Source organism: Mandrillus leucophaeus, unplaced genomic scaffold (assembly GCF_000951045.1).
Source record: "Mandrillus leucophaeus isolate KB7577 unplaced genomic scaffold, Mleu.le_1.0 Scaffold316, whole genome shotgun sequence".
NCBI classification, from domain to species: domain Eukaryota; kingdom Metazoa; phylum Chordata; class Mammalia; order Primates; family Cercopithecidae; genus Mandrillus; species Mandrillus leucophaeus.
Window position 1 is genome coordinate 395,087 of NW_012103321.1, and position 23,972 is coordinate 419,058.

Consider the following 23,972-nt stretch of genomic DNA (forward strand, 5'->3'; position numbering starts at 1 on the left):
AGTTTTAGATTGGTTGGCTTTTGTTGAGAACCGTGAAGGACCTGAGAGTTTACCCTGCTTGAAAGCTAACAAGTTAACCTGGCAGAAGACATGAGACTCCTGGGGCAGAAACAAAGGATTTCATTACTCACAGCACAGCAAACCACATGAGTTTCTTGTTCATAGCCATTTCCCTTGCCCTCCAGGACCCATGAGGTGACACATTGCTTCAGGGGGGATGATAAGAATACAGGTGGTTTGCATCCCAGCTGAGGGACATTAAGTGTAGGGAACTGGTATATTTTTTATGATGTGCTACAAGCAAACCTGCGTGTGCCTTGCCCCCAAGGGAAACATTATATTATACTGGACAATAAGCAAACCAGTCATCAGCTCAAGGGAGACGCCATCTCTGTGTTCCAAGGCTGTTTGTTATGCAAGTGTCCCTGAAAAGATAGTGCCTCTGCTGGCAAGGTATGCCGAAGCATGAGACACCTATGGAGAATTGTCTCCTGAAAGCCTTATACTAACAGGCTACTGACAGTATAAGTCGTGCTCTCTTCCACCCACTGGGGCAACTCCAGGGTGGCAGCCAGTAAACATAATGTGTCCATACAAGTTCCACTATGCTCTTGAGACATGTAGATCCGGGCATCTGGGAGCATCCTCTTGGTTCTAGGGACACAGGTAATTGTTAGGGATACCATTCATTTGATCTCAAGTCATACAAAAGCAGAATCAGTTATGTAACTGAGTCATTATGTGAATTGCCTTCGTATTGAGGACAATGCATATAAATCTCAGCAGTTCTCCTTTTTCTGCCTTTTCCTCTATTTGCTCCCATTCCTGGAATTTCTTAATGAGTCAATAATCTCCCATATCCTCAGGCTCTTGAAGAGAGAGCTATTATAAATAGCTCAAAATGTTCACTAGTTCTACTAATCGAATGCTTTGGATTACAGGGTTGAAGAATAACAACTTGGACTTTTTGATTCCCTTCCTAAATGACGTATAAGTTGAAACTGAATCCATATTCTCTTAAGAAAACAGAAGGAGTCATAACCAACTTTTCTATTTGAATTCCCATGTCAGGATGGCTTCAGTGAAACAACATGGGCCTGGAGTCAGAGAAACTCAAATGCAACTCTATCACTATTAGTATGACTGTTAGTAAATTAAGAGACTTAACCTAGGTCTCAATTTACTCATCTGTAACATGGGGATAAAAATACCTATATCCTAGTGTTGTTATCAGGATTAAATGAGAAAATTTGTAATGCATTTTGCATAGTACCTGGCTCTATGAATAATAGTTGTTATTATCAGCGTATCCTGTCACACCAAGGAGGCCATAAAATACAATGTTGTGAGTGCAGGATTGCCCTTAACTTACTGCCTGTCCTGAGATCCACTGTTATAGCTATCAATAAATCAGAAGTCAATGACTACTCTGCACTCTCGCCAACATGGAAATGTGTGGTGTTGTGAGATACTCAATTTGACTTCACTTCTTTGGTGGTGGACACCACCTTTGTTCATCTGAATAAAGGAGTTCAAAGGAGGATGCCAATAGGTACTGATGAGCTGCCAGGAAACCAGGTCTCTACAGAGCTTTATCAGCTATGAATATCTTGGATAGATCCTAATCCAGGTGTCTTTTTTAAAAAAATCTTTAAAAATCACCGTAGATTTTTAAAATTTCATATAATGTAGAATATAATTGCATTCTTAATTAAGGCTCTCCTAAGCACTTGCGTTCTGAAAAATTGCAACTTAGACTAGAACTTGAATTATTAGTGCTCAAGTCTATAATGTCATCATGTCCTTTACCCCTAATCTTTTACATCAACAAAGCAGTTAAAACAACAAACCCTTAAAAGATGAAGAAACTGAACTCAGAAAAGGTATTGAGTTGTCCAACTCCCTTTCCATTTGGTAAATTATCTCATCTATATAGCTAAGTCATTAATTCACAAGGAAGATAGTTACTGAGATTCCACCCAGAGCAAATTATTATCCTGGCCCCTGGTGATATGAAAGTATTAAGGCCTGATAACCACAGTCAGAAAGCTTCGTTCTCTGAAGGAGCGACAAGGCAGCTTTTACATTGCACCTGCCAGGGTCAATGCACAGTGCTGGGTGATCCTGAATACTGTGTAAGGTAGGATTCCTTTGCTTTCAAGTAACAGGAAAAAAAAAAAAAAAGCTTACTTTCTTTAAAATTTAGAATACTGAAGTAAAACACATCATAACCGGTACTTCAATCATGGCATCAAGCAACCAGATTCCTTAGGAGTAGTTAAGGCAAATAAAGTGCTTTTAACAGTACCCGGCAGCTAAGCATGATGATTCACACCAGTAATCCCCACACTCTGGGAGGCTGAGGTAAGAGGATTCCATGAGCCCAGCAGTTCAAGACCAGCCTGGGCAACAGAGTGAGATCTCATCTCTACAAAAAGATTTAAAACTTAGCCAGACGTGATACCACATGACTATAGTCCCAGCTACTTAAGAGGCTGAGGAAGGAGGATCTCTTGAGCCCAGAAGTTTGAGGCTGCAGTGAGCTTTGATGGCACTACTGCACTCCAGCCTGGGTGACACAGTGAGACCCCCAACTGAAAAAAAAGCACCTGGCATCTAGTAAACACTATTTACATTTTATGTGTTACAACTAGCTAGCACATGGCCCTCCACCCCAAACTCTTAAAGGGCCACAGTGGAGTTAAATATAAAGTAAATGAGAGCAGAGTAAATTTTACCCAGAGAGTGAAGGGCAGATTTCACAGAGAAACTTACATTTAACCTCGTTCTTGAGCCCAAGAAGATTGCCAAATAAGCAAATTAAGTTTCTTAAGGCAGAAGATGCAACATGTGCAAGGTGAGGAAGCTTCAAGGGCAGAGTGACTGGTGAAATAAATTCTGATTCATCTGTACAGGGGTTAATAAGCAACCATTTAAAAGAATGAGATAGAAATGATGTATTAGATGACATCTTTATGAATGAAAAATTAGAGTGACACAATAGTATGCATAGGAGGCTCTCATTCAGTTTTAAGTACCTCTGCATTATTTAAGTAATGCATGATAAGCACATTATTAACTATTAAAAGATAAGAAAGTATGTTATGAAATCAGAAAATATCAAGCTATTTATTTTAATCACAGGGATAGAGGATCATGAGATGGAATTATAATTGGGAATCAGATTTTATGCTATACAGTCCTAAAGACTTGGAATCTCATGCTCTGGGCTAGATCAGGATGACCGACTACAGCAGTGGGCTGATCCTGGCCCACCACCTGTTTTTGTAATTAAGCTTTATTAGAACGCAGTCACTGACATTCATTTACATATGACTATAGCTGTTTTTGCACTACAGTGGCAGAGTTAAAGACTTGTGACAGAGACTGCCTGGCCCACAAAACCTGACATATTTACTATCTAAACCTTTAAGAAAACGTTTGCTGACTCCTGCTCTAGATAATAAAAAGACTTCAAAGAAGGGAGTGGCATCATCAAACGTCTTTATTAGTAAGATAATATCAACAGAGCCTGGGAAACAGATATAAAAATGTTAATTATAGTAATTCAGACAGACTCTCTGCTATGCCTTATAGAAATTTCTCAATAATTCTCACAGTGCCCTATAAATATAAATATGATGTCCTTTTTATAAAAGAAAAATGAAGAAATGAACACATAGCTATTAAGTGGTGTCTTCCCTAATAGAATATATGCTCCAGGAGGAAAGAACTTCTTCTTGTTCAGTGTGCTATCTCCAGCACCAAGGACAGTGTCTGACACACAATAAGGCACTCATCTAAGTAGATATTTATGAAACAAATGCAAGAAGCATCACACCAATAAATAAATGAATGACTGGGAAATGCATATAGGACAGAACTGAGGCAGCCTCTCAAAAATTATACTGCAGAAGCAGCCATCCCAGCTCCATCATCCTGCCACTTCAGGCAGCAACTAAAGATCTTCCATGTCACCTTGGGAGCTAGAAACCAGAAAAACCAAACCAGAACCTACAGGTTCTCTCTTAGCCCAAGGCTATCTCACTCCTCTGTACTCTACCTGAAGAGAGTTATCACTTCATTTGTCTGCCAATTTGTTTTTGCTATACAGCATGCCCTATTTTCTTTCAATTTCTCACATCTGGTTAATTTCTGCTCTTTAACCCCAAGCAGTTTTAGGGGTGCTTCCCATTGCTTAAGGGATTCCACTCCCCTCAGCAGGTTACCTCTCCATCATCCATCTGATAGACAGGTTTCACTGTTGTCAAACATCACTGTTATACAGTTTCCATCTAGTTCTTGGGCTGATCTTTCAGCTGCACCAGCCCTTGAAAGCTGACAGGATGAATTGCTTGCTTTCCAGGCCTTAATGTTTATCTCCCTTCAGATCTCACCATCTGCTGTGATTTGGCAGCTCAGGTAAATGTACTTTTTCTACTTCTTTCAGTTGCTCAGCCTCCCGCAGGCATTGCCATGTCTGTCCTCCCTCTTTTCAGACATCATCTCCTTGGAAGTGATAGGGTTTATGTTTAAACTGATGGAAGTGCTTGGTGCTTTTTTCCTTCCACGCTGTCTGTCATTCTTTACATTGCCTAGTTTCAATCTGGCCACTGAGGCCTGTGCATAAAGAAGAAAAAATCTGTAAGATCAGAATCAGCTGTATCTTTTTTTTTCCCATTCCACCTACTATCTATTGTTTCACAATACTATTTCCCCAAGTTTCTTTTTTTTTTCTTTTTTGAGATGGAGTTTCATTCTTATAGCCCAGGTTGGAGTGCAATGGTACGACCTCTGATCAGTACAACCTCCGCCTCCTGGGTTCAAGTGATTCTCCGGCCTCAGCCTCCAGAGTAGCTGGGATTACAGGTGCCTGTCACCATGCCTGGCTATTTTTTGTACTTTTAGTAGAGACGGGGTTTCACCATGTTGGCCAGGTTGGTCTCGAACTCCTGACCTCAGGTGATCCACCGCCAAAGGTGGCAAAATGGTGACGGCCAGACCCTTTGGTTTATTCCGAAAATGACTCAGAACCTGAAAGTTTTATTAAAGCAATGGAAACCTGGCTTCCTTTCTCAATTTGGAAGAAGTGGTACACTGGGGCTTGTATTTCCCTTTGTGTTTCTCTTTGGCATAAACAAGCAAGAATGGATTATCAGTTACAGTCCTTTGATGCCATTCATACATTCTAGTTTTCCTCAGTGTATTAGGCTATTCTTGCATTGCTATAAAGAAATACCTGGGGCTGGGTAATTTATAAAGAAAAGAGGTTTAATTGACTCACACTTCTGCAAGCTGTACAGGAAGTAGGGTGCTGGCATGTGCTTCTGGTGAGGCCTCAGGAAGCTTACAATGATGGTGGAAGGCAAAGGGGAAGGCAGCACATCACATGATGAGACAGGAAGCAAAGAGAATGAAGTAGGAGGTCCAAGACCCTTTTAAATAACTGGATCTTGCATGAACTGAACTCACTTATCACCAAGGGGATGGTGCAAAATCATTCCTGAGAGATCAACCTCCACGATCTAATTATCTCCCACCAGGCCCCACCTCCAACATTGGAAATCATATTTCAACATGAGATTTCAAAGGGACAAACATCCAAACTATATTGCCTGGTCTCACCACTCCTCCAATCCTCCTTTCCATCTTACCAGCATAAAACGTGTACAGTTGCTCCTTACGCTTGGCCTTTATAGCACCTGTACTTTTTGAACTCTAGTGTAAAGCCAAGTTTCCAAAATCTTTCAGAGCAGGGGTCAGCAAACATTTTCTGTAAAGCCTTTGCAGTCCATGTGGTGTTTACTACTCAATTCTACCATTGTAGAGCAAATACAACCACAGATAACAAGACTAAACAAATGAGTGTGGCAGTTTTCCAATAAAACTTTATTGATAAAAACAGGCAGTAAAACATATTTGGCTCATGGCCACAGTTTTCTGACCCTTATTTTAGAGCATTACCTCTGATTTTGAAACATCCATCATCTATCCAGTCTATAGTGTCTATTCATATAAGGAGTAGTCAGAGTCTACTAAATTATTACACCAACTGGTAAAATCTACTTTCATACTAATTAACTGAGTTCATATATATATAAATGTGGATATCAGTATGTAATTTTAGCAGTTATAATTAAATAATTTTAAAGAAGGCTGAATTTGTTTTCTAGATTTTAAATTCATTTATTACTTTTATGAACTTTAATAAAATATTATATATCCACTACTAGGTATTTTAAATATTGTTTACACAAGTGAATAATAAACCCTAATAAGACCAGTGCCTGAGTTATTCTCTGGGACTAACAGAGTTCCTTTGGGAGTTATCTGCTTCAAGTCACTCTGGAGCTAAAGCATACTATAACAGAAGACAGAGTCACTTAGTACCCTCCCAGCAACCATGTCCCCTGAGACTGTCATGGCACCAGGGAAAAATCTGTCCCATATTTGTTTAGCATTCTACATTAATTTCAACAACCAATACAGTAAAAACACAGTTAAGCATTCTGGAGATATTTCTTGATAAACTGCTATGTGCCAGGTACTATATATGTAGATGAAACTAGGACAGGTTAAGCAGCTGGTCCAAGTTACAGAGCTTTAGTGTCTCTGCCTCTAAAGCACAGCTGAATCATTATGCAATGGCTTCTCTTCATACAGTATTTTCTATGTATTTATTCCTTCTCATACACCAAAAGAAGAAGTATTTAACTTAGTGCTTGGTGCAAGGTTGATGATCAATAAATGCTTCTTGAATAAGAAAAAGTCTTCTCTAACCAAAATTTGGCCCTCTTCCCAGGAATCCTGTCTTAGTTAAAAGCATCACCATTCACTCAGTTTATCCAGGCTAAAAACTGCAGAGTCATCTATTATTTATTTTCCTCACTCTTAAGCCCCTTCATCCAGTTGGTCACTGTGATGCTTAATTTTATGTGTCAGTTGGGATGGGTCACAGTCCCTAGATATTTGGTCAAATACTATTCTAGATGTTTCTATGAGGGTGTTTTTTGGATGAGACTGACATTTAAATTGGTGGGCTTTTAGTAAAGCAGATTACTTTTTCTAATATGGGTGGGCCCCATTTAATCAGTTAAAAGCCTTAATAGAACAACAGACTGAACTCCCGAGGGGAAAGTAGAAATTCTGCCAGCTGACTGAGTTCAGGTCTGAATTGCAACATCAACTCTTCCCTGGGTGTCCAGTTTGTTAGCCTACCCTGCTAATTCTGGACTTGCCATCCTCCATAATCAAGTAAACCAATTCACACGCATGTGCGCACACACAACCACATGTGCTCACGCGCGCACACACACACACACACACATTCTATTTGTTCATTAAGTTTTACAAATTCTTTCTCTGACCATCCTCAATTCCCTGCATTGGTTCAAGTTCCAATCTTTTGCAGTAGCCTTATAATTAGTCTTTCTGCTCCTAGCTTCTCTAATTCTCAAACTGGAATTAGGTCAGTGGCTCCCAAATGCCTGCAGAATCAAATCCAGACTCCTTGGCATGACACGCAAGGCCACTCACAATTTGGAACCAGCTTTCCTACCCAGTTCCATCTCCCACCCCTAGTCCATTCCAGTCAGCATTCCAGGAACTGTCCCACTCTTTCATACCTCAGGGTCATGCTGTGTGTGTTGTGAAATGTTATTCTGAAAATGTGAGCAAGAGTTCCACAATCAAATAGAAGATTTTTGGCCCCGACTCCTTACTTGGCACTCAGTTGCCTAATCAGTGACTTTTGTGAGTTAAAAGCAAGAAAAGAGTTCAGCCTTCCCTAAGAATTCTTTCCTTATCTCTGTGGATCATATAAATCCATATGTGCCCTGTAAACTGTGTTGACACATGAAAGAAAAACCAGTGGAAGGTGAAACAATAAATCAGCTACAGTCAACACATTGCCAAGCCACTGTTCTGACTGCTTTTTCATTCACCTGATGCTTTTCACTTAACTGACACAATATCCCAGTTATGTTTTCATCGGGTAGCCACACCTTTAGCAAATAAATGATGTTAGACAGGGGCCCATAAAACTTCCAGCATAATTTTAAAGTCTTTTGTTTCATGTTGTATTGAATCAGACTGATTTCTGACTACCTGTCATGTATGTTTCCTTTGTTCATTAGAATGTAAGATTAGAATTACTTTGAAATTCCCTTTGGTGAATTGTTATGCGATGTGAAATGTTATCAAAAGGTCACTGAAGTACATATACCAGTAGCTTTCAAAATTAACAGACAGCATGGCCAATTCTACATCTGGAAAATGGCCCAGTCAGGAATGCAGATATAATACTGCCAATATTCGTTCATTCAGCAAAGGAAATGTACTTCCTCTCTACTGTGCTAAGTCTGGGGATATTAAAATGAATATAATACACTCTCTATCCTTAAGGAGTTCAGAGGAAGAAGACAGCCAGATTAACAAACCATAACTTTGTGTATTATAAATAATGCTTGAAGATTTAAGAATAAGGTCTATGTTCACTTAGGGAGTGGTCAAGACAGGATCCACCAAAAAAAAAAAAAAAAAAAAAAAAACCATTTTGTGTGTGTGTGTGTGTGTGTGTGTGTGTGTGTGACGGGGTCTCACTCTGTCACCCAAGGTGGCGTACAGTGGAGAGATCTCAGCTCACTGCAACCTCTGCCTCCCAAGCTCAAGTGATCCTCCTACCTCAGCCTCCTGAGTAGCTGTGACCACAGGTACGTGCCACCATACCTGGCTAATTTTTTTGTACTTTTGTGCCAAAAGTACAAAAGGAGGAGTTCCCCCACACTGTCCAGGCTGGTCTCAAACTCTTGAGCTTAAAAGATTCACCAGCCTCGGCCTCCCAAAGTACTGGGATTTTATAGGCTGTGCCACCACACTCAGCTCTGATTTTTGAGCTGAATCAAATGGTGTCACCTGAGAGAAAATCTGGCTTGCTTTAGAGAAGTGATTCATAAAATGTGGTACCCCGGCCAACATCTTCAGCACTGCATGGAAACTTGTTAGAGATGCAGACTCAGGCCAATTCAGGCCACTTGAATCAGATGTTCTGGGGATGTGTTTTAGCAGCTCTCTTCATCATTCTGATGCACCCTTAACTTTGAGAGTCACCAATTTCAAGAAAGATGCACAGCCCAACACAGCTGCTATCTAAGGAGTAGGCTTTTGGGGACAAGTAGTTGAAGAGGGCCACAGAAGATGAGGTCTATAGACTGACAGAGTGTAAAGAAGCCTAAATACCTTGCTTAAAAGTTAAGACTATCCTCTAGATCATGGGAGTACATTAAAGTGTTGTAACTAGGAAACTATAATGATTAGATATGTGATTTTGGAAAAATAAGTGGGGTAGCAATTTAAGACATAAATTCAAGATATGTAAGCAGTGAGGGACATAGAAGACTGTTATAAAAGTCCAAGCCAATGGTGTTTGGGGCCTGAATTAAGTAGCCAGTGGCAATGAGAATGAAGAAGGAAGGATAGATTTGAGAGGCTTTCAGAATGTAGAATTGCCAGTACTATTTGACTGAATAGATGTAGATCTTAGAGGGCAGGAAAAGAATGATCTCCTTAATTGTCTGGTACATTCTTTCTCAAACTGAATGTCCAAACCAGTTTTAAATGGAGTGAAGAAGAGATGAAACTTTGCAAGTTGGTAAGTGAAGTGAGAGATGAAAGGAAACTTTAGTGAGAGGTAAGCTTAGGTTTAAGTAGCTTGAGGTATCTGTTAAAATATCCATAGCAGAGATAAAATAAAATACGTTGCTGTGTCTGTTGGGTGTTTTTTTTTAAATCTTGCTCTCTTGCAATTTCCTATTGGACTTCAAGAGTACCCCAATAAAAAAGTGAGTACATATTCTGTATAAATGTCAATTCACAATACAATTCCAGATAAGCATTTGGCTGTTTGTATTACCAATTTACTTGATGGATCTCTTTGGAAACTACTACAGTAAATCACAACCCTGCTCTCCAAACTTTATATCATAATTTTACTCAGCTGGGAATTGCGTGGACAGGAAGATTACTGATATAATTACTTGGAACTCCTTTAAATATTTTTGTGGGGTCTTTGATTCTGAAGACTTTTAAAAATACTTCTGGATAGTTTACTAAAATATTGAATTACAGAAAAAATGGGGAGAACATTCCTTAGCGTCTGTCTTGTTCATCTTCCTTTGAATCAGGAAATCAATTTTTGTCCACATATGTATTCTCTGGATTCACACAATTCAGCAAGTTGGACATACAACGGGGAGCCAATCACTTCAGCCACTTTGAAGGTCTTTCTGGAAGCCCATGTTGCCAAACTGACTGACGTACCTACGTATCTGTCTTGTGCAAGGATCTGAACTTTTCCTTTTCCCTATCCTCCTCCAATATTTGCCTACTGGAAGAGGGTGGTAAAACCAAAGTCCCCTGAAATCCTAGTCCCTGCTCTCACAGTCAACAGAATACAAAGGGACCCCAAAGACTCACTGTCCCCTCAAAGCAGCACTGAACCAGAGGTAGTTGACATGTCAAATTTAGTGACTACCCCACGGCGACATAGAAAAGAGGAGAGTGTTTTCTCTAATATGAGCTATAATGCTAGAGTGCTGATTAAGATTACTGAGTGGAATTAGTATTCACTCTGTTAGCTATTATCTGCATGACCTTGGGCAAGTTACTTAGCCTAGCTTTTAATGAAAAAAAAAAAAATTACCCACAAAACTGTGGGAATGAAAGGAGCTAAAGCAGGTAAACCATTTTGTATTGACTTCATATAGTCATTATTATTCTTAGGGTAGTCATTGTTCTGGTCTTCCTATTTTTGATACTGAAGGTTCCAAAATTATGCCCTTACATGCTAGATAGGAACCTGCAATCTGAATTTAAAATGTATTATAAAGAGTCATTTCTTAAAAGAGACATATAGAATTGTATCAACCTGTATATTTTATCATTATCCTAGTTTATTAGCTCTACCATAATATTCCTGATTCACTTGAATAATGGCATTCAACATCATGACCCGCAGTGTTTGTGTTTGCTATTATTTACCTCATTTTAATGGTGGATTTGTAGACTATCTATACAATAGGATGGAAAAATTACAAGCAGACAATTTTAAATGCTTAAAATCCATTAAAAACACATACATTGGGCATTCACTAGTGCTTGGCATTATTTTTTTCTAATATTTATATAGAGTAGAGTTTTTCAGTGTTCTCCTACCAAATACATCATTTGACTCTCATAACACTCTGGCAGGAAAAACTTACTCCAAAACTTTCTTTTCCTTTTACTACAGATTGAAAAATCTGGCATGTATTACTCTTATATTTCAGTGACTTGGGTTCTGCTAATGACTACAAATGGTCTCAATTTCTTAGAGCTTTAATCCATATTACAAAAGTTGTCCAAATCATTTTTATTATCAATGGATAAGGCAGCCTAATAGTCTTTCAGAATAGGAATGTTTGAAGGAGGTCTGTGTCTCATATTTGAATATGAAGCTTTTGTTAATTATTGTTCTCCCACGGTGTTCTAAAACATCCTCCCTAACACTTCCTAGAAGATAATGATACGGTTTCCTTGAGCTGGACCTACTAAACATTTTCTCAGATTTTTTGTGGGGTCAGGATGTAATAATTCATATTTTAAAAAATCTTTTCAAATTATTCTGCTATACAGATGATTGCATTGATCCAGAACATAACCAGCAGTTCTCTCCATTCTGCTTCAAGTTAAAGTTGGTTCCTTGGTCTTCAGCTTAAGGCAACCTATTTTTGGCTCTTCTTTCTTGAAATTAACCTACTTCTCCTTAAGGAGAAACCCTTTTAATATGGCTGTTAGAAAAGAACCCTCAAGTATATAACCTTATAGAACACGATGCTCCAAATTGCCACTTTCCATTTTGTAAATATAAATATCATTAAATCAAAAGCTTTAAAGCTGTATACTAAACCCTCTTCCTCTATGATAATAACTATTCTCTTTTCTTGTCTTATGTTTTTTCTTGAATTTTAGACCTCAGACATTATTTTTATGGGGGAAATTCTTAAATGGAAGTTTGTTACCACTTAAAGATAGATGTATTTTTCTGCTCTCGTATGATCCATTTAAACTTACCATCAAAGTGAACTATGGACTCATTTTGAGAAGAAAATATATCCCATAGACCATAATTCCCCAAGACCTTTATTTATTTGATTTCTGCTCCCTGGGATCATGGCCTCATGACATGAAATTCTCAGTTCTGTGAGCCTCCCAGGGAATAGCATTCATAAAAATCATTTCACAGCAGAACTTCAATGCCAACCCAACAATAAAATATTCCAGCACATTCTCACACTGAAGGCAGCCACGGGCAGCCACTGCTCCATTCTTTTTACAGTAAAAAGACACCTTTTGGTAAAGACATCAAAGCCATCTCCACAACAGACCACACAGAAACCTCCTTTTAATAGAGATGTCCTTGGATGTAAAACTCCAATATAAGATAATTAGAACTTTACTAATTCTAACTACTAGAGATTTAAGGGTACTATCAACACACAAATCCCCACAATTACTTTTTTAAAAAAATTAAGACGTAATTTTGAATATAAAACTGGAGGGAATTCACATCCATCAAATGAAGTGAATCTTCAAAGCACCTGGATTCTTCACTCTATCTCTCAAAGCAAACCATAAAATCATCCCTCTTGTCTCTGGAAGGGAGGAAAACTCCTCCACTTCACATCTTCTCTGCTGAGTTTCTTTCTACTATGGATTTTCTGTACCTCACATCCCTCTGATTCCTCCCTCTCCCAGGATCCTACCTCTTATTCCCCTTAGCTTTGAATGTGATATCTTTAAATCATTCATCAGATGCCATCGAGTTCCACTTTCATTGTGACAGCAAGGAAAAGCTGTTCTGACCTAGGGAGGAGCCTCTATAAGATAACCAGATTTTTGCAAATAGATCTCCTTTCTAAGTACTTCTGTGCTTTACAGTGTAAATCACAAACAATACCAGAGTTCTTTTCTCTAACCTCACAATGTTGAGTGCCCTCTGAGTTTGCTTTGTTTTGTTTACTTGAGAGGCAGAAGGCTGTATATTTAGTAACACTTTTGCCCTAACATTTGCACACATAGCCTGAATTTACTGGATAATTTCCAGCAAATTAGTAAATTATTCAACTTATTTATTCTGTCTTTATCTAGTGATAGTCACAAATAGAAAAAAAAACAATAACCAATTGAACATTTTGCTGTATTTGAAGGGACTGCTAGGAAAGCTAATCTTATAAATTAAGGTGAATGAGGGCTTTATCACATATATAACTTTGAGCTATATTAAGTAGCTATAGTATAGGGAAAAGACAGATATACTGTACATTATAGTCCCTGTTCTTACACTAACTGTTTGATAAATTTTGACACACAACAAACGCTGTCTAGGCAGTGGTTTCCTTATCTGCAAAATGAACACGTTTGAGTAATAGTCTCTGTGGAATTTCTAGATCCAGCATTCTGATTTGAAACTCAAAAAATAATTTGTCATTATGATTTCTCTTAATACCTCCTTTTTACTCTAAAGCTAATCAATTTTTTCTTCCTCTCTGACCATTCAAGTATGACCCAAATCTTCACATACTAATAAATCAAACCTAAACTCAATTCCAAAGGTTTGATTTCATGCATTTCTACATAGAATCTGGCAATTGATTTTTTATGATCTTTTAGCTCTCCAAGTATATTTGCAAAAGAATGGGTAAATTGGATGTACATCCATTCAATCATTTAAGAACACTTACTGACTCCTAGTATCTTTTATTTCTATTTTCTTCCCTGAAACATTTCAAAGTAAATTGTGGCCATTATGATGCTTCCCTTCAGAATATTTTGGCAGGCATTGCTTAAGAAGGACATCTTCCAGTATAATCACAACACTATGATCATATAAAAAAAGAAGCAATAATTCAAAAATACCTTCTAATATACAGAACACATTTGAATTTCTCCTGCTAGTTCAAAAATGACTTTCATAGGTGTTTTGTTTTTTAATCTAGGACCCAATCAAGGTTCACAAATTACATTTGGTTGTTATGTCTTGTCATTTTCTTTTACTTTAGGACAACAGTTAGTAAGTAAACTGTGGCCCACAGACCAGTCCTGCATGGCCTGTTCTTATATCTCAAGCTAAGAAGGATCTTTACATTTCTTAAGAGTTGTAAAGCCAAACTACAAGGACAAAAACAAAGAAGAAAGAAAAGAAAGAAAAGAAAGGAAGAAAGGAGAATATACAAGAGAGACTTCTATGTGACCCACAAAGCATGAAACATTTGCTATCTGCCCTTTACAGAAAAGGTTTACTGACTTTTGATCTATAACATTGCCTTTACCTTCTGTGATTTTAGAACAGTTTTTGAAGATTCCAGGTAGTTATCATAAAGAATATATCACACACTTTGGATTAGTTTCATGTATTCCTCATGATGAGACTCAGGTTAAAAATTTTTGCCTGGATCATTACAGAATTAGATTGTGTTCTTTCTATTACATTATCTCAAGAGGCACATATGTCAGGCTGTCCCATGATGGTGGTGCAAAGTTTGACCATTTTGTTCAGCTGGTGACTGCCAGATGTCTCTATAACAAGGTAAAATTTTCTCTTTGTAGTTAATAAGTAATTGACAAATGATACTTGAGATTGCATGACTATCTTATTCCTTAGTAATATTCATCCAATGGTATTATTATCTATTGATAGTCTTTGCCTGAATTACTTATTACCCTGGGGTCATGTAAAATGGTGACTTTCTAATTCTATCATTTATTTTAGATTTATTTTCTGGCATGCATCTGTATAGAAACATCTTTTCCCTTCTCTCTCTCTCTCTCTCTCTTTCACTATGATTTCTTGGGATTTTAATCCATTGTTGTTAATATTATTATTTAAATGCCAAATTGTATATCATTTTCCTAGTGGAAGCCTTCAAGCTAGCCTTTTTATTCTTTTGACTCAGCCCCATTTGGATTTGATCACTTCCTTGATTTCTTGCACATGGTGTCTGAAGCTTACCATGTACATTCCCTGCCCCTGGAAGAATCCGCCTTTCCCCAAAAATCCTGGTTCCTTTAGTAGACAGTGCTATTCAGTAATGACGATCTGGGGGTTTTGTTGTTTTGTTTTGTTTTGAGATGGAGTCTCGCTCTGTTGCCCAGGCTGGAATGCAGTGGCACGATCTTGGCTCACTGCAACCTCTGCCTCCCGGGTTCAAGCAATTCTCCTACCTCAGCCTCCTAAGCAGCTGGGACTACAGGCACGCACTGCCACGCCCGGCTAATTTTTTGTATTTTAGTAAAGATGGGGTTTCACCATGTTGCCCAGGCTGGTCGCAAACTCCTGAGTTCAGGCCATCCGCCTGCCTTGGCCTCCCAAAGTGCTGGGATTACAGGCATGAGCCACTGCTCCTGGCCCAAGATCTGGGTTCTAAATGTGCTCATGGCTATCTGAGTGTAACTGACTCCAGGCATTTAAGTAGACAGAACTGCATCAGGGTGGGAAGCTAGGAGGTAGGGGAGTATGTTCCTAAATTTCAAGCAAAGAAGCAAATGGCATAAAACTTTAAAATGACTATAAAATGTTTAAATCAGAAGTTTATAAGTACTCATATAGATGCCTCTAATTCAAGTCTACCACCACAGAGTCTGCGTCACGTTCCCTGTTTTATATTTGTTTCTCTCTGCTTCCACAGTAGACACTCTGGTTTCCAGCAACATTAATGTATTTACACATTGCACCAGTGCAATATAAACACCATTAATAATGGCTAAACTACAAAGTAAGATGCAAGATTTGATTGTGTGGTTCTTGTCCTATGGTCATACTTCACTGAGGATTTATGTAATATTATAGGAAAAGTAACTTAAATGCATCATTTTCCCTGTATGTTTACAGAAAAACTTGATATACAATTAGGTCCATTTCTTAGTAATTGTAATCAAAGAGTTTACGTTTTTCACCATTTTTCATAAATTTAATATTTGAATACTTCACACTTAAGTGATTCAAAAGTCAAACCCATATAAAAATGTTTTTTCAAAAAAAAATTCCAGTGATATCTCAATTTCTGTATTTCCACTGGTATCTCAATTCCCCCAGTATCTATTCTTTTGGCAATATAACACCAACTTGATTATTGTAGCTTTCTAGTAAGACTAGAAGTCAATTAGTGTTAGTCCTCTGACTTTGTTCCTCTCCTTCATTATCGATTTGGTTATTTTGGGTCTTTTGCCTCTCCATATAAAGTTTAGAATGAGTTTGATTATTTCTAAAAAATAATTCGTTGTGATTTTTATTGTGATTACATTGAATCTGTAGATCAAGTTGGGAAGACTGGCATCCTGACAATATTAAATCTTTCTCTCCATGAACATGGAATAGCTCTCCATTTAGTTAGTTTCTTGATAACTTTCAGAGAGTTTTATTGTTTCCTTCAAATAGAATTTGTACATATTGGGTTATACCAAAGTATGTTATTTTGGGGGGGTGTTGTAAATGGTAATGTATTTTTAATTATGAATTTCCTTTAGTTTATTGCTGGTATATAGAAAAGCAATTGTCTCTTGTATATTAACCCTATATCCTGCAATCTTGTTAGAATTACTTATTCATTCCAGAAGAGATTTTTGTTTTTGTTTTGGATTTGGGGGTTGTCGCTGTAGTATCTTTTGGATTATCTCCATAGACAAATGTTATCTGTAAACAAAGACAGATTTACTTATTCCATTCCAATCTATATGTCTTTATTTTACTTTCTTGTCTTATTGCATTAGCTAGGAATTTTCAGTACAATGTTGAAAAGCAGTGGTGAGAGGGGGCCTTCTCAACTTGTTCGTGATATTAGAGGGAAAGCATTGAGTTTCTCACCATTAAGCATGTTAGCCGTAGGTGGCTTTTTGTAGGTGTTATACAGTTGAGGAAATTCTCTCTATTCCTAATTTGGTAAGAGATTATATCATGAAGGTTATTGAACTTTGTCAAATAATTTTTCTGCATCTGTTGATATGTTCATATAATGTTTCTTCTTTGACCTCTTGATGTGATTAATCTATGTTAATTGATTTTTGAATGTTGAATCAGCCTTGCATACTTGGAATAAATCGCACTTGATTGGGATGTATAATTATTTTTTTTTTCACCTTGGTGGGTTCAATTTGCTAATATTTTGTTGAGAATTTTGCATCTATGTACACGAAAGATATTGGTCTGTAGGGTTATTTTCTCTTTTTTTTAATTAAAAGTTTGTTTTTATTTTTATTTTTATTTTACTTTACATTCTGGGATACATGTGCAGAACATGCAGGTTTGTTACATAGGTATACATGTGCCATGGTGGTTTGCTGCACCTACCAAATCATCATCTAGGTTTTAAGCCCTGCATGCATTGGGTATTTGTTCTAATGCTCTCCCACACTTCCCTCCAACTCCCCGACAGGACCTAGTATGTGTTGTTCCCCTCCCTGAGTCTATGTGTTCTTATTGTTCAACTCCCAATTATGAGTGAGAACATGCAGTGTTTGGTTTTCTGTTCCTGCGTTAGTATGCTGAGGATGATGGCTTCCAGCTTCATCCATGTCCCTGCAAAGGACATGAACTCATCCTTTTTTATGGCTGTATAGTATCATAGGATATATATGTACCACATTTTCTTTATCCCTCTATCATTGATGGGCATTTGGTTTGGTTCCATATCTTTGCTATTGTAAATAGTGCTGCAATAAACATACATGTGCATGTGTCCTTAGAATGATCTATATTTCTTTGGGTATATACTCAGTAATGGGATTGCTTGGTCAAGGTATTTCTGGTTCGAGATCCTTCAGAAGTCACCATGCTGTCTTCCACAATGGTTGAACTAATTTACATTCTCACCAACAGTGTAAAAGCATTCCTATTTCTCCACAGCCTCACCAGCATCTATTGTTTCTTAACTTTTTAATAATCGTCATTCTGACTGGCATGAGATGGTGTCTCATAGTGGTTTTGATTTGCATTTCTCTAATGACCAGTGATGATGAGCTTTTTTTTCATATGTTTGTTGGCCACATAAATGTCTTCTTTTGTTCATATCCTTTGCCCACTTTTTGATGGTTGTTTTCTTGTAAATTTGTTTAAGCTCCCTGTAAATTCTGGATATTAGACCTTTGTCAGATGAGTAGATTGCAAAACTTTTCTCCCATTCTGTAGGTTGCCTGTTCACTCTGATGATAGTTTCTTTTACTGTGCAGAAGCTCTTTAGTTTAATTAGAACCCATTTGTCAATTTTGGCTTTTGTTGCAATTGCTTTTGGTGTTTTCGTCATGAAGTCTTTGCCCATGCCTATGTCCTGAATGGTATTGCCTAGGTTTTCTTCCAGGGTTTTTATGGTTTTGGGTTTTACATTTAAGTCTTTAATCCATCTTGAGGCATTTTGGTATAAAGCGTAAGGAAGAGGTCCAGTTTCAGATTTCTGCATATGGCTAGCCACTTTTCCCAGCACCAATTATTAAATAGGGAATCCTTTCCCCATTGCTTGTTTTTGTCGGGTTTGTTGAATTTCAGATGGTTGTAGATGTGTGGTGGTCTTTTGGAGGTGCCTGTTCTGTTCCATTGGTCTATTATGTCAGTTTTGGTACCAGTACCATGCAGTTTTGGTTACTGTAGCCTTGTAATATAGTTTGAAGTTAGGTAGCGTGATGCTTCCAGCTTTGTTCATTTTGCTTAGCATTTTCTTGGCTATATGGGCTCTTTTTTTGGTTCCATATGAAATTTAAAGTAGTTTTTTCTAATTCTGTGAAGAATGTCAGTGGTAGCTTGATGGAAATAGCATTGTATCTGTAAATTACTTCGGGCAGTATGGCCATTTTCATGATACTGATTCTTCCTGTCCAAGAGGATGGAATGTTTTCCCATTTGTTTGTGTCCTCTCTTACTTCCTTCAGCAGTGGTTTGTAGTTCTCCTTGAAGTGGTCCTTCACATCTCTTGTCAGCTGTATTCCTGGGTATTTTATCCTCTTTGTAACAATTGTGAATGGGAGTTCATTCATGATTTGGCTGTCTGCTTGTCTTACTGGTGTACAGGAATGCTTGTGATTTTTGCACATTGATTTTGTATCCTGAGACTATGCTGAAGTTGCTTATCAGCTTAAGGAGTTTTGGCAGTGACATGATAGGGATATCTATATATACAATCATGTCATCTGCAAACAGAGACAATTTGACTTCTTCTATTCCTATTTGAATACACTGACTTTCTTTCTTTCTCTTGCCTGATTGCCCTGGCGAGAACTTTCAATACTATGTTGAATACGAGTGGTGAGGGAGGGCATGTCTTGAGCTGGTTTTCAAAGGGAATGCTTCCAGCTTTTGCTCATTCAGTATGATATTGGCTATGGGTTCGTCATAAATAGCTCCTACTATTTTGAGATATGTTCCATCAATACCTAATTTATTGAGAGTATTTAACATAAAGAGATGTTGAATTTTATCAAAGGCTTTTTCTGCATCTGTGGAGATAATCATGTGGTTTTTATCATCAGTTCTGTTATGACTGATGTTATGTGTTGGGTTATGTTTATTGATTTATGTATGTTGAACCAGCCTTGCATCCCAGGGATGAAGCCAACTTGATCGTGTTGGATAACCTTTTTGATGTGCTGCTGGATTTGGTTTGGCAGTATTTTATTGAGGATTTTTGCATCAGTGTTCATCGAGGATATTGGCCTGAAGTTTTCTTTTTTTGTTGTGTCTCTAAAAGGTTTTGGTATCAGAATTATGCAGGCCTCATAAAAAGAGTGAGGGAGGAGTCCCTCCTTTTCAATTATTGGGAATAGTTTCAGAAGGAAGGTACCATCTCTTCTTTGTATCTCTGGTAGAATTCAGCTGTGAATCCATCTGGTCCTGAGGTTTCTTTTGGTTGGTAGGCTATTAATTACTGCCTTAATTTTAGAACTTGTTATTTGTCAATTCAGGGATTCAACTTTTTCCTGGTTTAGTCTTGGGAGGATGTATGTGTCCAGGAATTTACCCATTTCTTCTAGATTTTCCAGTTTATTTTTGTAAGGGTGTTTATAGTATTCTGCTTTGGTAGTTTGTATTTCTGTGGGGTCAGTGGTGATACCTCCTTTATCATTTTTTATTATCTATTTGATTCTTCTCTCCTTTCTTATTAGTCTAGCTAGCAGTCTATCTATTTTGTTAATTTCTTCGAAAAACCAGCTCCTGGATTCACTGATTTTTTGAAGGGTTTTTGGTGTCTCTATCTCCTTCAGTTCTGCTCTGAGTTTAGTTACTTCTTGTCTTCTGGTAGCTTTTAGGTTAGTATGCTCTTGCTTCTCTGGTTCTTTTAATTGTGATGTTATGGTGTCAATTTGAAATCTTTCCAGCTTTCTGATGTGGGCATTCAGTGCTACAAATTTCCCTCTTAACACTGCTTTAGCTGTGTCCTAGAGATTCTGGTACATTTTTTCTTTATTCTCATTAGTTTCAAAGAGTATCTTGATTTCTGCCTTAATTTCTTTATTTACTCAGGATTCATTCAGCAGCAGGTTGTTCAATTTCCATGTAGTTGTGTGGTTTTAAGTGAGTTTCTTAACCCTGAATTCTGATTTGATTGCACTGTGGTCTGAGAGACTGTTTATTATGATTCTGTTCTTTTGCATTTGCTGAGGAGTGTTTTACTTCCAATTGTGTGGTTGATTTTAGACTAAGTGCCATGTAACACTGAGAAGAATGTATATTCTGTTGATTTGGGTTGGAGAGTTCTGTAGATGTCTATTAGGTACACTTGATCAAGAGTTGAGTTTAAGTCCTGAATATCCTTGTTAATTTTGTCTCGTTGATCTGTCTAATATTTACAGTGGTGCTAGGGTCTCCCACTATTATTGTGTGGGAGTCTAAGTCTCTTAATGGGTCTCTAAGAACTTGTTTTATGAATCTGGGTGCTCCTCTATTGGGTGCATATATATTTAGCAGCGTTAGCTCTTCTTGTTTCATTGATTCTTTTACTGTTATGTAATGCCCTTCTTTGTCCCTTTTTAAATCTGTGTTGGCTTAAAGTCTGTTTTATCAGAGACTAGGATTGCAAACCCTACTTTTTTTGCTTCCATTTGCTTGGTAAATTTTCTCCATCCTTTTATTTTGAGCCTATGTATGGCTTTGCATGTGAGATAGGACTCCTGAATACAGCATACCAGTGGGTCTTGGCTCTTTATCCAATTTCCCAGTCTCTTAATTTGGGCATTTAGTCCATTTACATTTAAGGTTAATATTGTTATGTGTGAATTTGATCCTGTCATAATGATGCTATCTGGTTATTTTGCACACTAGTTGATGCAGTTCCTTCATAGTGTCACTGGTCTTTATATTTTGGTGTGTTTTTACAGTGTCTGGTACCTATTTTTCCTTTCCATATTTAGTACTTCCCTCAGGAGCTCTTGCAAGGCAGCCCTGGTGGTGATGAAATCCCTCAGCATTTGCTTATATAGAAATGATTGTATTTCTGCTTTGCTCATGAAGCCTAATTTGGCTGGATATGAAATTCTGGGTTGAAAATTCTCTGCTTTAACAATGTCGAATATTGGCCCCCTCTCTCTTCTGGCTTGTAGGTTTTCTGCTGAGAGATCCACTGTTAGTCTGATGGGCTTCCCTTTGTAGGTGACCTGGCCTTACTCTCTGGCTGCCCTTAGCATTTTTTCCTTCATTTTGACCATGGAGAATCTGATTACGTGTCTTGGGGTTGATCTTCTCGTGGAGTATCTTAGTGGTGTTCTCTGTATTTCCTGAATTTGAATTTGGCCTATCTTGCTAGGTTGGGAAGTTCTCCTGGATAATATCCTGAAGTGTGTTTTCCAGTTTGGTTCCATTCTCATCTTTTTTAGGTACTCCAGTCAATCGTAGGTTCAGTCTTTTCACATAGTACCATATTTCTTGGAGGCTTTGTTTGTTCCTTTTCATTCTTTTTTCCTCTAATCTTGTCTGCATGCCTTATTTCAGCAGGATGGTCTTCAAACTCTGATGTGCTTTCTACTGCTTGATTGATTTGGCTATCGATATTTGTGTATGCTTCACGAAGTTTTTGTACCGTGTTTTCCAGCTCTATCAGGTCATTTATGTTCCTTTCTAAACTGGTTATTCTGGTTAAGAACTCCTGTAGCCTTTTATCAACGTTTTTACCTTCTTTGCATTGGGTTAGAACATGCTCCTTTAGCTCAGAGGAGTTATTACCCACCTCCTGAAACCTACTTCTATCAATTCATCAATCTTACTCTCCCTCCAGTTTCATGCCCTTGCTGGAGAGGAGTTGTGATCATTTGGAGGAGAAAAGGCATTCTGGCTTTTGGAATTTTCAGCTTTTTTGTGCTGTTTTTTTCCTCATCTTCATGGATTTATCTACTTTTTATCTTTAAGGCTTCATCCCAGAGGGGCACTGGCCTGATGCCAGCCAGAGTTCTCCTGTGTGAGGTGTCTGTCAATACCTGTTGGGGCATCTCTCCCAGTCAGGAGGCATGGGGGTGTCAGGAACCCGCTTGAGGAAGCAGTCTGTCCCTTAGTAGAACTGGTGTGCAGTGCAGAGAGAATCTCCCTTGTCAGGATAAGCCACTCTCTTCAGAGCCAGCAGGCAGGAAAGATTAAGTCTGACTGAAGCTGTGACCACAGATGCCCCTGCCGCTAGGTGCTCTGTCCCAGGGAGATGAGAGTTTTGTCTGTAAGCCCCTGACTGGAGCTGCTGGGTTTCCTTCAGAGATGCCCTGCCCAGTGAGGAGGAATCTAGAGAGGTAGTCTGGCACAGCTACTTTGCTGCACTGTGCTGAGCTCCACCCAGTCCCAACCTCCGAGTCTCCTTAGCACTGTCAGGGGAAAACCACCTACTAAAGCCACAGTAATGGTGGTCACCCCTTCCCACAGCAAACTCAGGCCAACTCCAGACTGTTATGCTGGCAATGAGAATTTCAAACCAGTGGTGCTTAGCTTGTTGGACTCCATGGGAGTGAGACATGTTGAGTAAGACTTCTTGGCTCCCTGGCTTCAGCCCCCTTTCCAAGGGAGTGGATGATTCTCCTGTCTCACTGGAGTTCTGGGTGCTACTCGAGTATGGAAAAAAAAACCCTATAGCTCAGTGCCTGCCTAACAGCCACTCAGTTTTACACTTGAAACCCAGGGGCCTGGTGGTACAGGCTCATGAGGGAATTTCCTGAGCCACGGATTGCAAAAATCCATGGAAAAAGCGTAGTACCCCAGGGCAGGTAGCACAGTTCCTCACTGCTTCCCTTGGCTTGGGGAAAGGGAAGTCCCCCAGCTCTGTGCACTTCCCAGGTGAAACAATGCCCCACCCTGCTTCTGTTCACTCTCTGTGGGTTGCACACACTGCCTAACCAGTTGCATTGAGATGAACTGGGTACCTCAGTTGGAAATGCAGAAATCATCCACCTTCTGCATTGGTCTTGCTGGGAGCTGCAGACCAGAGCTGTTTCTATTCAACCATCTTGGCCCTTCCCCTGGGTTATTTTCTTACAGTGTCTTTGTCTGGTTTTGGTATTAATCTGGATCTTAGAAAGAGTTAGGATATAGTCCCTCTTCTTGTATCTTCTGGAAGACATTATAGATAATTAGGATAATTTCCTCCTTAAAGGTTTCATAGAATATACCACTAAATCCATCTGGACCTGGTGCTTTCTTTGAAAGGTTATTAATTATTGATTCAATTTCTTTAATAGGCACAGGCCTACTCAGACTGCCTATTCTTTCTTGTGTGAGTTTTGGCAGATTGTGTCTTTCAAGGAATTTGTACATTTCACTTAGGTGATGAAGTTTATAGACATGGTTATTTATGGTATTCCTTTATAATTCCTCTAATGCCCACAGGATCTGGAGTGGTGTCCCCTCTTTTATTTCTGATATTAGTAATTTGGGTCTTCCCTCTTTTTTCTTGGCCAGACTAGAGATTTATTGATTTCATTGGTCT

At 38.5% G+C, this 23,972-nt stretch overlaps 1 long non-coding RNA gene across 1 annotated transcript in view; it reads right to left on the reverse strand.

Moving 5' to 3' along the window:
- Positions 1 to 23,972, reverse strand: part of LOC105545020 — a 345,853-nt gene that overhangs the window by 202,457 nt on the left and 119,424 nt on the right. Inside the window, exon 4 of the long non-coding RNA XR_001006856.1 lies at positions 14,525 to 14,613. This is a non-coding gene — a long non-coding RNA (uncharacterized LOC105545020). The remainder of the gene's footprint in view (positions 1 to 14,524; positions 14,614 to 23,972) is intronic.